This window comes from Corylus avellana, chromosome ca10, assembly GCF_901000735.1.
Source record: "Corylus avellana chromosome ca10, CavTom2PMs-1.0".
In the NCBI taxonomy this organism is placed as follows: Eukaryota; Viridiplantae; Streptophyta; class Magnoliopsida; order Fagales; family Betulaceae; genus Corylus; species Corylus avellana.
The window spans coordinates 2,179,002-2,188,515 of NC_081550.1; the positions used below are offsets into that span (position 1 = coordinate 2,179,002).

General features: G+C 37.6%; 1 long non-coding RNA gene and 1 pseudogene across 1 annotated transcript; both read right to left on the bottom strand.

The window, feature by feature from the left end:
- Positions 1-2,744: 2,744 nt before the first annotated feature.
- Positions 2,745-8,556, bottom strand: LOC132163802 (leucine-rich repeat extensin-like protein 3; annotated as a pseudogene).
- A 282-nt stretch (positions 8,557-8,838) lies between these two features.
- On the bottom strand, positions 8,839-9,368 carry LOC132164658 (uncharacterized). The gene is made up of 2 exons (XR_009438402.1): positions 9,277-9,368; positions 8,839-9,143 (listed from the first exon to the last, which is right to left on the bottom strand). It is a non-coding gene; the product is annotated as an uncharacterized LOC132164658 (long non-coding RNA).
- Between the last annotated feature and the right edge of the window lie 146 nt (positions 9,369-9,514).

A 9,514-nucleotide genomic window follows, 5' to 3' on the forward strand; every position in this document is an offset into this window, starting at 1 on the left:
TTGTCATTGTAATTCCAAAGTATTGTAATAAATATTTGGTGTTATATATTTTTCTTGCGTTTTAAGTGTTAATATTGCTGTATTCCCTAACAGGTTTGTGTTAATTAATCAACTAAGTTTGATTGAAAAGTATTTGAAAGCAACCTATCATTTTTTTTTTGGGGGGGGGGAGCTTCAACCATTTCATGTGAAAAATGAGTTGGAGGGTACGTGTTGGGTAAAAAAGGGGGGAGAGAAGACTGTCTTGAAGAGAGACTCTGATGACATAGACATGTATGTGAAGACAATGGACACGAAGACCCTACCAAGCTTCATTGTTCCTTGGGATAGATTTGGGCTAACTTTGGGTTACACTCACTTTTTCATTTAGGCATTCTAAGTGTGTGCATTGTGTTTGTTGAATCCAGCGCCTTACTCAATAAAATGGTATTTTCTAATTGGTTCAATGGGTGACTGGAGAAACATCTATGATTTTCTAGATTTATGTCAAATAACTAGAACAAGATTAAACGAGATGCTTTCCTCTTGTTGAGTGAAAACCCTCAAGATCTAATCTCTCTCTTCTCTCTCTCTCACTCTAAAGGTTCCAGAGGTTGAGAAACATCGAAATCAGTATAAAGTGTCAAGAAGCATCTCTTAAGTCAAACTCATGCACATCCAAAAAGATATAAACATCTTAAAATCAAGTTGTTATAACCGTCCATTGATCGTTTGAGTACCAGGTTGATTATTCTTTACTAGGGTAGCATCGATCGGTAAATTATCCTAATCAATCGTTTGATTCCTCAACAGTTCCTTAAAAGTCCAAAATCTCAATCTTAACCCAACTCTAAAGGTCCAAGGTTAATTTAGAGCACACCTAAACTTATTTAAACAAATTTTTATTTCGAGGTGTTACACAACTTCGTCAAGTCCTTAGCCATATTCCCCATCACTCATACCTTCTCTTGAAACCTTTCACTTCTTTACGGACACCTTTCACTTCTTCTATTGTTGGGACTTTTTAGTTATACATGTTAATTAATATTATTTTCCATGCCTCAAAGAAAGTCATGTATGTTATGCAAATAATCTGTTTCTTCTTCACCTATAATTTTATTTATCATTATAAGAGTATTTTACATATTTGCAATTGTCCAGTAAAAGGCATTTTGAAGAAACGAATTGAGGAGGCATGTGCAAATTAATTATGATGAATTAAAAGCAATGCTAATTTTGAATTTGTTACATCTTATGGCTAAAGAAACAATATGCTATTTGGTGTTTGCTTTTAGGTTTTTGTTCACGAAGCAATGCTACTATCAGTTGCTTCCAAGTTGTAGCATACTGTTAACATAGTGTATTATTTTATTTTGGATTGGGTTAAAACATCGTTTGATGGTATTTGTTGGCGATATAATGATGTAATTTAATATTAAGAGGATGAAGATCCATCTACGTACGCTATTCTAAAATTGTTTTTATCAAGTGAAAAAATTTTTTTTTAAAAAAATTCGAAAAATGCACTCAACGACTTAACCACAGATGGAATGGATGAACATGATCCAGTTACAGAAAATAAAAAAAAAATCTTAAGCATACGTGCATGGATGAACAAATAGGGTCCAATTATAGGAATCAAAAATTTATTATATCTCAACTCAAGAGTATAAAATCATATTTTGCACAAGATCATCACTTCATGGCATCATGCCCTTTATTCTATGCTAAAAATGCCCACTTGTCTCAAGTAGGTTACCTTTATTGACATTGAACATTAGTAATAAACCAATCCCCAATGATGGTATACTGGAATCGGAACTAGGAAACCGGGGAACTAGTTGGAAAAAACCGGTAATCAGGTGCCCGGTTTCGGTTCCAGTTTTTGGCACCCAGTTATTATTAGGTAACCGGGTAACAATATATATATATATATATATATATGGCTTTTTGTTCTCTAATTTTGCTTAGTATATGTATATACTATGTTTATAAGTACTGCAATCACATTTCGACATATTTTGTTCATATCCTTCTCTTGATGGGTTCATTCTTTTGTCACAAGTCTCTCTCGATCTGTCTGGATTAATGCAATGGAAAAGGTGTCCACAGTATTTTCATTCTTTCATACTTTATGGTGCAGCAATCGTTAATCATGTGCTATACGGATTGACTTTAATTGATCGTATTTTTTTGCTTGATTGTTGAGTGATAATGCGCATCAGGATGTGCAAAGTTTATAGACCTCATATAACTAGGAGTCACTTCAGTATCTGTATAAATTTAGGGTGTGCAAAGTTTTTTTATTTGAAACAATCACAACAAAGCCCATTTTATTGGGAAAAAAATGTTAATAGCTTTTTTTTAATGGGCCAAAACGGTTCAATTAAGCTCAAACTTTAGGCCCAATAACTAAAATAAGCTCAAAATACAAAAATTTTTAAAAACCGGTTACCCGATCCAGATAATCGGGTACCAACCGGAACCGGCCGGTTAATTATACAATAACCAATTAATTGGGAACTGGTTACCCGGTTTCGGTTGTCTAAAATTAATAACTGGGGTATTCCGGTTCCGGTTCCTGGTTTTGGCCAATAACAGAGAACCGGGACCGAGTTGATACCCCTATTGATTACTTCAGTACCAACTATTCCTTTTGTGACTTTAATAGCTGCATAAAAGTACAATTTATAATAATAAGGTAATGATGGGGCTCGGAAAGTAAAAGAAAGAAAAATAAAAAAAGGCATATTAGAGAAAATGTTTCATACAATATACTTACACAGCCTAGTAAAAAGAGTGTTTGTTTTAGTCATCGTCGATAGGTGGCGGCGGCTTGTTGTTGTGAGTATAGGAGGTGGAGACTTCTTGGGAGGAGGAGGTGGAGGTGGAGGTGATGGAGGAGGAGGATACTTATTGGGAGGAGGAGGCAGAGGTGATGGAGATGGAGATGGATATGGAGGAGGAGGTGACTTCTTAAGAAGAGGAGGCGGATTTGACCGAGATGGAGGAGGAGGTAATGGAGGTGGTGGGGGAGGTGACAAAGATGGTTGGGGAGGAGGTGGCGGAGATGGTGGGGGAGGTGACCTAGATGGTGCTGGAGGATGTGACCTAGATGGTGGGGGTGGTGACGGAGATGGTGGAGGAGGTGACCTAGATGGTCGTGGAGGAGGTGACGAAGATGGTTGTGGTGATGGTGATAGAGATGGTGGTGGTGTAGGTGACATAAATGGTGGTGGTGGTGGTGACGGAGATGGTGGGGGAGGTGACGCAAACGGTAGTGGAGGTGATGGAGATGGCGGTGACGGTGGTGGGGGTGGCGACAGAGATGATGGGAGAGGAGGTGACGGAGATGGTGGTGGGGGTGGTGACAAAGTTGGTGGTGGAGGGGGTGACGAAGATGGTGGAGGAGGTGACGAAGATGGTGGTGGGGATGGAGACAAAGTTGGTGGTGGAGGGGGTGACGAAGATGGTGGAGGGGGTGACGAAGATGGTGGAGGAGGTGATTGAGATGGTGGTGGTGGTGGTGAAGAAGATGGTGGTGGTGGTGACAGAAACGGTGGAGGAGGTGACTCAGATGGTGGTGGAGGTGACTCAGATGGCGGTGGTTGTGGCGGAGGTGGTGACGGAGATGGTGGGTGAGGAGGTGATAGAGATGGTGGTGGGGGTGGTGGCTGAGATGGTGGTGGTGGAGGTGACGGAGAAGGCAGTGATGGTGACAAAGATGGTGGGGGAGGAGGTGACGGAGATGGTGGTGGAGGAGGTGACAAAGTTGGTGGTGAAGGGGTGACGGAGATGGTGGAGGAGGAGGTGGCGGAGATAGTGGTGGAGGAGGTGACAGAGATGGTGGTGGTGGCGTCTAGATGGACAATGCAAGCAACATTACTATATATATCACCAGATCTTCACTAAAGGAATTGGAGTTTTTTTTTTAATTGGAGAATTTTTGGTAAAATGTAAAATCAACTTTTAATTTCAGATTATTTCAGAAATGGGTATACCCATTTCTATGTTTCGGAGAACCCAATTAATTTTTTTTAGTTAAAATACTTAAATGTCGAACATATATATAGACATGGCTCAAAATATTACGTCGAAAAAAGAAACGTATGCACTCAAGGAAGAAGAGCCATGTAGCTAGGTATGCATGCAAGAGCGGAGCCAGGATTTTGGTCGAGGGGCTTCAAATTTTTTTTTTTTTTTTTTTTTTTTTTATGAATGAAAAAAAAAAAAAAAAATTCCTTGAATTTGAACAAAAATTAATTATAATTAGAAAAATGTTTGGTTAATTTTCATGTTTTGTCCATCATTGAATCTATAGGACTCACGTATGGGCCTACAAATTTAATTGTGTATTTAAAAAAAAAAAAAAACAAAAACAAAAACAAAAACAAAACAAAACAAGAGAAGTGTAGGAGAATCACACCAAACACTTCTTTTAAAAGTATATATTAAAAGGAAAAGAAATAAAAGAAACCAAAAAGAGGCGTAAAATAGTTGATAAATGTAGGGATACCCTTTGCCCAATTCAATTAGAAGAAGAATTGGGGAGGGGGAAAGCTTCCATGGCTTTTGTTTTGGAAAAGCTTTTTTCAGAGAAAGCTGAGAGAAGATGATTTGAGGATTAGGAATTTATCACTAACTTTAACATGTGTCCAACTTCTCAGCTCTCATAGAATTTTTTATTTTTTTGACAAACTCAATTATCATAGTATTAGAAAACCGAGTGCTAAAAAAAAGTATTAGAAAACTAAAAACACATGCGTTTATAATTGAAGTCTGGGTTGTTTATAACAAAAAAAAAAAAAAAGACTTGAAGGCCGTACTAATGTTAAAACGCAACACATCCTTTTAAGTTACACGCACCGTTTTGGTCCAAAAAACTAAAGTTCTGCAACTCAGAAACAGAGTTGCACAAAAACAATGATGAAAAGATAAAGCAAACATCACGTATTGAATCTGGGTCCTCTTTGAAAATTTTTGCCCCCTGATGAGCGGTTGAGGGTGGGCAATCAGGGATGGAAGGAAAATTATACCAAAGTAAAAAAATAAAATAAAATTTGGGGTTGGGGCGTGGGGTGCCCCTCAACCCCCCTCCCTCCGCATAACGCAAGGGAACAGTAAACCACACCCAGGGACTAGTTTGCAGGTATGAGATTAGGCTAAGATTAGCATTTTAAAAGCTTTAGCTTTATACAATGGTGTATATATATATATATTCTACTTATTTCATCAACAACGAGTAAGAAAAAGGAAGTTCAAAACTTACAGAGTGTTTGAGCAATTTTCCGAATGATGACGTGGAACAGGTCCTGTATAAATGAGGATTTAACTGAGCATGAAAAACAAAGAAAAATGATCAAAGCTGCCGGCGTTGTCCGGCCGGTGGAAGCTCCGATGCCAATATTAGTTACAGTGTTTAAGGAAAATATAACTTGAAGATTATGAGTGAGATAAAATATATGCGAGATATTCAGTTTTGGAGGGTAAAAAAGAGTTACCCAAATAGTGAGAGGAGACCCCCCTTTTATAGGCATCAAGTTGTACATGTTCCTCTAACATTGTGGACTTACCGAGGGTCCACGTGTCAACAATATATTGAGGAGCAATGAACAAGATATTTACGTAGATATGTCAAATATTCTTGAAGGTAACATTCGGTACCTACCTCAGACTCGGCTAACCGAGCCTGATGACCGAGCGTAAATAATATAAGTTCAGATTTAAACTATTTTTGCCGAACATGAGTTTATTTGAACAGTAAAATGACTAAGCTTTGGGAATGGGCCGGCAGGCTTCGTACTAGGCCCAATCCAGCTGATTCATGACCCAACACAGAGTATTAATTAATGTTTCTACTTTTGAGACAAATGTAAATGAAAATTATAATATGAAAATCATATTTCTTAAACTTATTTTATGCTTTTAATTCAAGAAAAAGATATATATACTACGTCTCCAGCATTTTTTTTTTCTCTCAGTTAGTCTAGTGTCTTACACATGAAAAACGATATATATATATATATATATATTCACGTACATATTCTATGTGCCAAAGCGATAGATCATGCAGGATGTGACTTTTAGCACCTTTTACTTGTCTCACACTCTTTTTTCCCATAGAAGTGCGTAGAACAAAAAATAAGCCATGCAAGCAAGCGTTTTGCACTCGATCACCCTACCTAGAGTACGTGGAGTAATGTTCTGCATTAATCATTTGCTTTAATTTTTTGGACCGCCAATTAATGGTCGCCATTATTTGCTGCTCTGCAACTTGCTCATTTTTCACAAGTATAAATGGAAGAGATTTCTAACTATATCTATGACTCACTAGGGTGTAATTACCTCTTGAATAGTATTTATTTCATTTAAAATTAATACGGTGTAATTGACTATAACGGATGCTGTCCAACGTTGAAACCCCCCATTTTTGCTATCGTACGCGCGTGACTATACTGGATTGCGATGAATAATGCTAAAAAAATTTCTTGTGTTAAGCTTTAAGAATGATGTGACTTTTAAATTTATCGTTAAGCTTGTGATTAATCGATCGCTGAATTTTAATTAAATTATGATTTTAAAAATCAACTTATTTTTGGAGGGACACAAAAATTACTTTTAGAATGCATGTGTATAAGTCTTAAATAATGGTCCTCGATCTCTCCAAGCGTATTAATTGAAGGAATTATTTCAAAACCCTTAAGTGAAATTAATTGAGAAAATCGTCCATGTGTGTTTTTCATCATCACATAATCACATAACTATTTACCGGGTTGTCCCAAGGGATAGCTCAATCAACTGATTATTACACCTCATGAAGCGAATATCGCTAGCTAGTTCGAATCCTCCAACTTCCTTCTTGTAAGAATATGTCTATATATATATATATATATATATATATATATATATATACTGTGTCATGTGATTATTTGTCAATGACTAAATATGTTAAGTGACCGTTAAATGGGTCTTATAATTAAAACAAGATGGTCTCATCAACAGCATATATAGCTACTACACATTTCGGTCTATTATGAGCTTTCTGGAAGAAATAGCTACAACAACACACATGAACAAAATATATCTCCCGACACTAAGCCTCGGAAACCCTAGGCACACTCCTTAGACCAAGGGGTCGACGATAAATGAGTCTTGCGTACGAGCCTTGGTCGTCATGGACAGGCAATTAATATATTGCTGCACCGACGGATCTCCCTGCGCCAACAAATGTCTCTATTAGAAATGGGTCTTGGGCCTAACTCTACCCAAAAGCTAGCTCTAGAGTTGAGGTTTTCCTTCACCCTTATAAATGGTCAATCTCCTTAATACGCAGGCAATGTGGGACTTCCAACACGCCCCCTCATGTGTGGCGGAAGGACATCCAATCCAACACGTGCGACAATGGGTGACGGTGGGCCACAGCCAATTGAGTTAAGCTCTGATACCATGAAAAAAACCAATATAAGAAAATACTTGTATATTTACTTGATGATAATCGATTTACATGAGCATGTATTTATACAGAAATTTTGGTTTACATAGCCGTTGAGAATTGATGTTGTGATCTTCTATACAAGGAAATCATTCACGTAGATGGAATGTTAACGTTGTGGATTTATTTTCTTATTTAATTTATGACCGTTGCTGATATTTCCTTCTTCAACAGTCTCTGCATACATCCATCCATGCATACATAAATACATCCATGCATATATCCATACACCAACGTACGGATCTCCAAGCATAAGCCATGTGCTTGGAGGCATTACAATAAGCCCTTCTTGTGCAGGCTGCTGATAGAGAATCTCCCAACACCAACGGTACGAATGTCTACTCTCCTTAAAAATTATTGAAAACATTGTTTTTTTTTTTTTTTCCTTATTTCTATGACACACTTGGACAAAGCTAGCTAGCTCCTTGGACAACATTACCGGAACATGTTACACCATAGTACACTGCATTAATGGAATATATGTAGTGTACACTACATATAAATATGTCGCACCAGATCATACTGCCTCGGAACTCCAATCTCATATGAGGGGTTTTTCAGAACTTGGTGCCATCTGATTTTGAGATGGACTACTTATAACTTATTTCATGAATATTGCTTCTTGTTTTAGAAGATCAACTTTTCAAGAAAAATTATAACAGCCCACAAGACAAGTTTTTAGATTAATTCTCATGGTTTGATCAGCACATTAATCAATCAAAGGAATCAAGGGACTACTAGAGGGCTTAGATATTACATACTAACAAACCTCTAAGGCTCGATTGCTAAGAAAGCTCAACGAGGCCTAAAAGACGTAGATATCAGCCTAGTAGAAGGCCCAAGCACTCACACTAAGGCTACCACACTGCGAGAGGCACTCACATGCATAGATATCAAACACCTACCGACCTACGGAGACTCCCTTACTCCTTTTTTATTAACTTAATTAATTTACCTTCTCTCAGTTAGGGTTTATTATTGACTTAGGTGTCGGAGTGCCTTCGGTCACCAAACCGGTAGGCCTTCTGATGACTCTTCCCCGTTTTATAGGTGGAGTTCCATCCTGGAAGGTGGCACGAGACCATTGCTGGTTTTTGGCATCAATAGTGTACAATTAATGGCACAAGAGAATACTAATGTACCCCTTTGGGTTAGGACTAAAGGTTGTTCGACTTTTGGGCTATTTTGAACATCCCTAACTTTGTGTTGCTTTCTTCGTTTGGTTGATTCTAATTATTCATTTAATAAAAATAAAAATAAAAAAATGTTCCCCGAGGTTGCCCAAATTCATACAACTCATTATTCTTCATTGAGTTCGTGGAAATTATGTAAAATGGAAAAGCAAATGAAAATGCGAGAGACGGAGAGAGTCAATGGCTTAAACTACAAATGGAATGGACGAACATGATCCGGCTTATTACAGGAAATAAAAGACACCTTAAGCATACTTGTATTGATGAACAAATAGGCTCGACTTATAGGAAACACAAATTTATTATATCTTAAATAAAGAGAGTAAAATCATATTTTGTCCTTTATTGTATATTATATATGCCCACTTGTCTCAATTAAGTAGGTTGCCTTGATTGAAGTTGAACCATTGTAATAAACAACGCCTGACGATGGCATCTGATTACTTCAGCACCAATTATTCTTTATAAGGCTTTATTAGCTGCAACAAAAAAAAAAAACAAACAAACAAACGAATTATAAGAATAAGATGATGATGGGGCCATGAAAGTAAAAGAAATAAAAGTAAAAAGGGAAAAGACATACTAGGTAAAATGCTTCCATACAATATATACCTTACACAACCTAGTACAAATAGTGTTTGTTTTGGTCAACATAGGTTGGTAGTGACTACTTTGGAGGAGGAGGTGACTTCGTTGGAGGAGGAAGAGGAGGAGGTGACTTCTTTGGTGGAGGAGGAGGATGTGACTTCTTTGGAGGAGGAGGTGACTTCGTTGGAGGAGGAGGAGGAGGTGACTTCTTTGGTGGAGGAGGAGGAGGTGATTTCTTTGGAGGAGGAGGAGGAGGTGACTT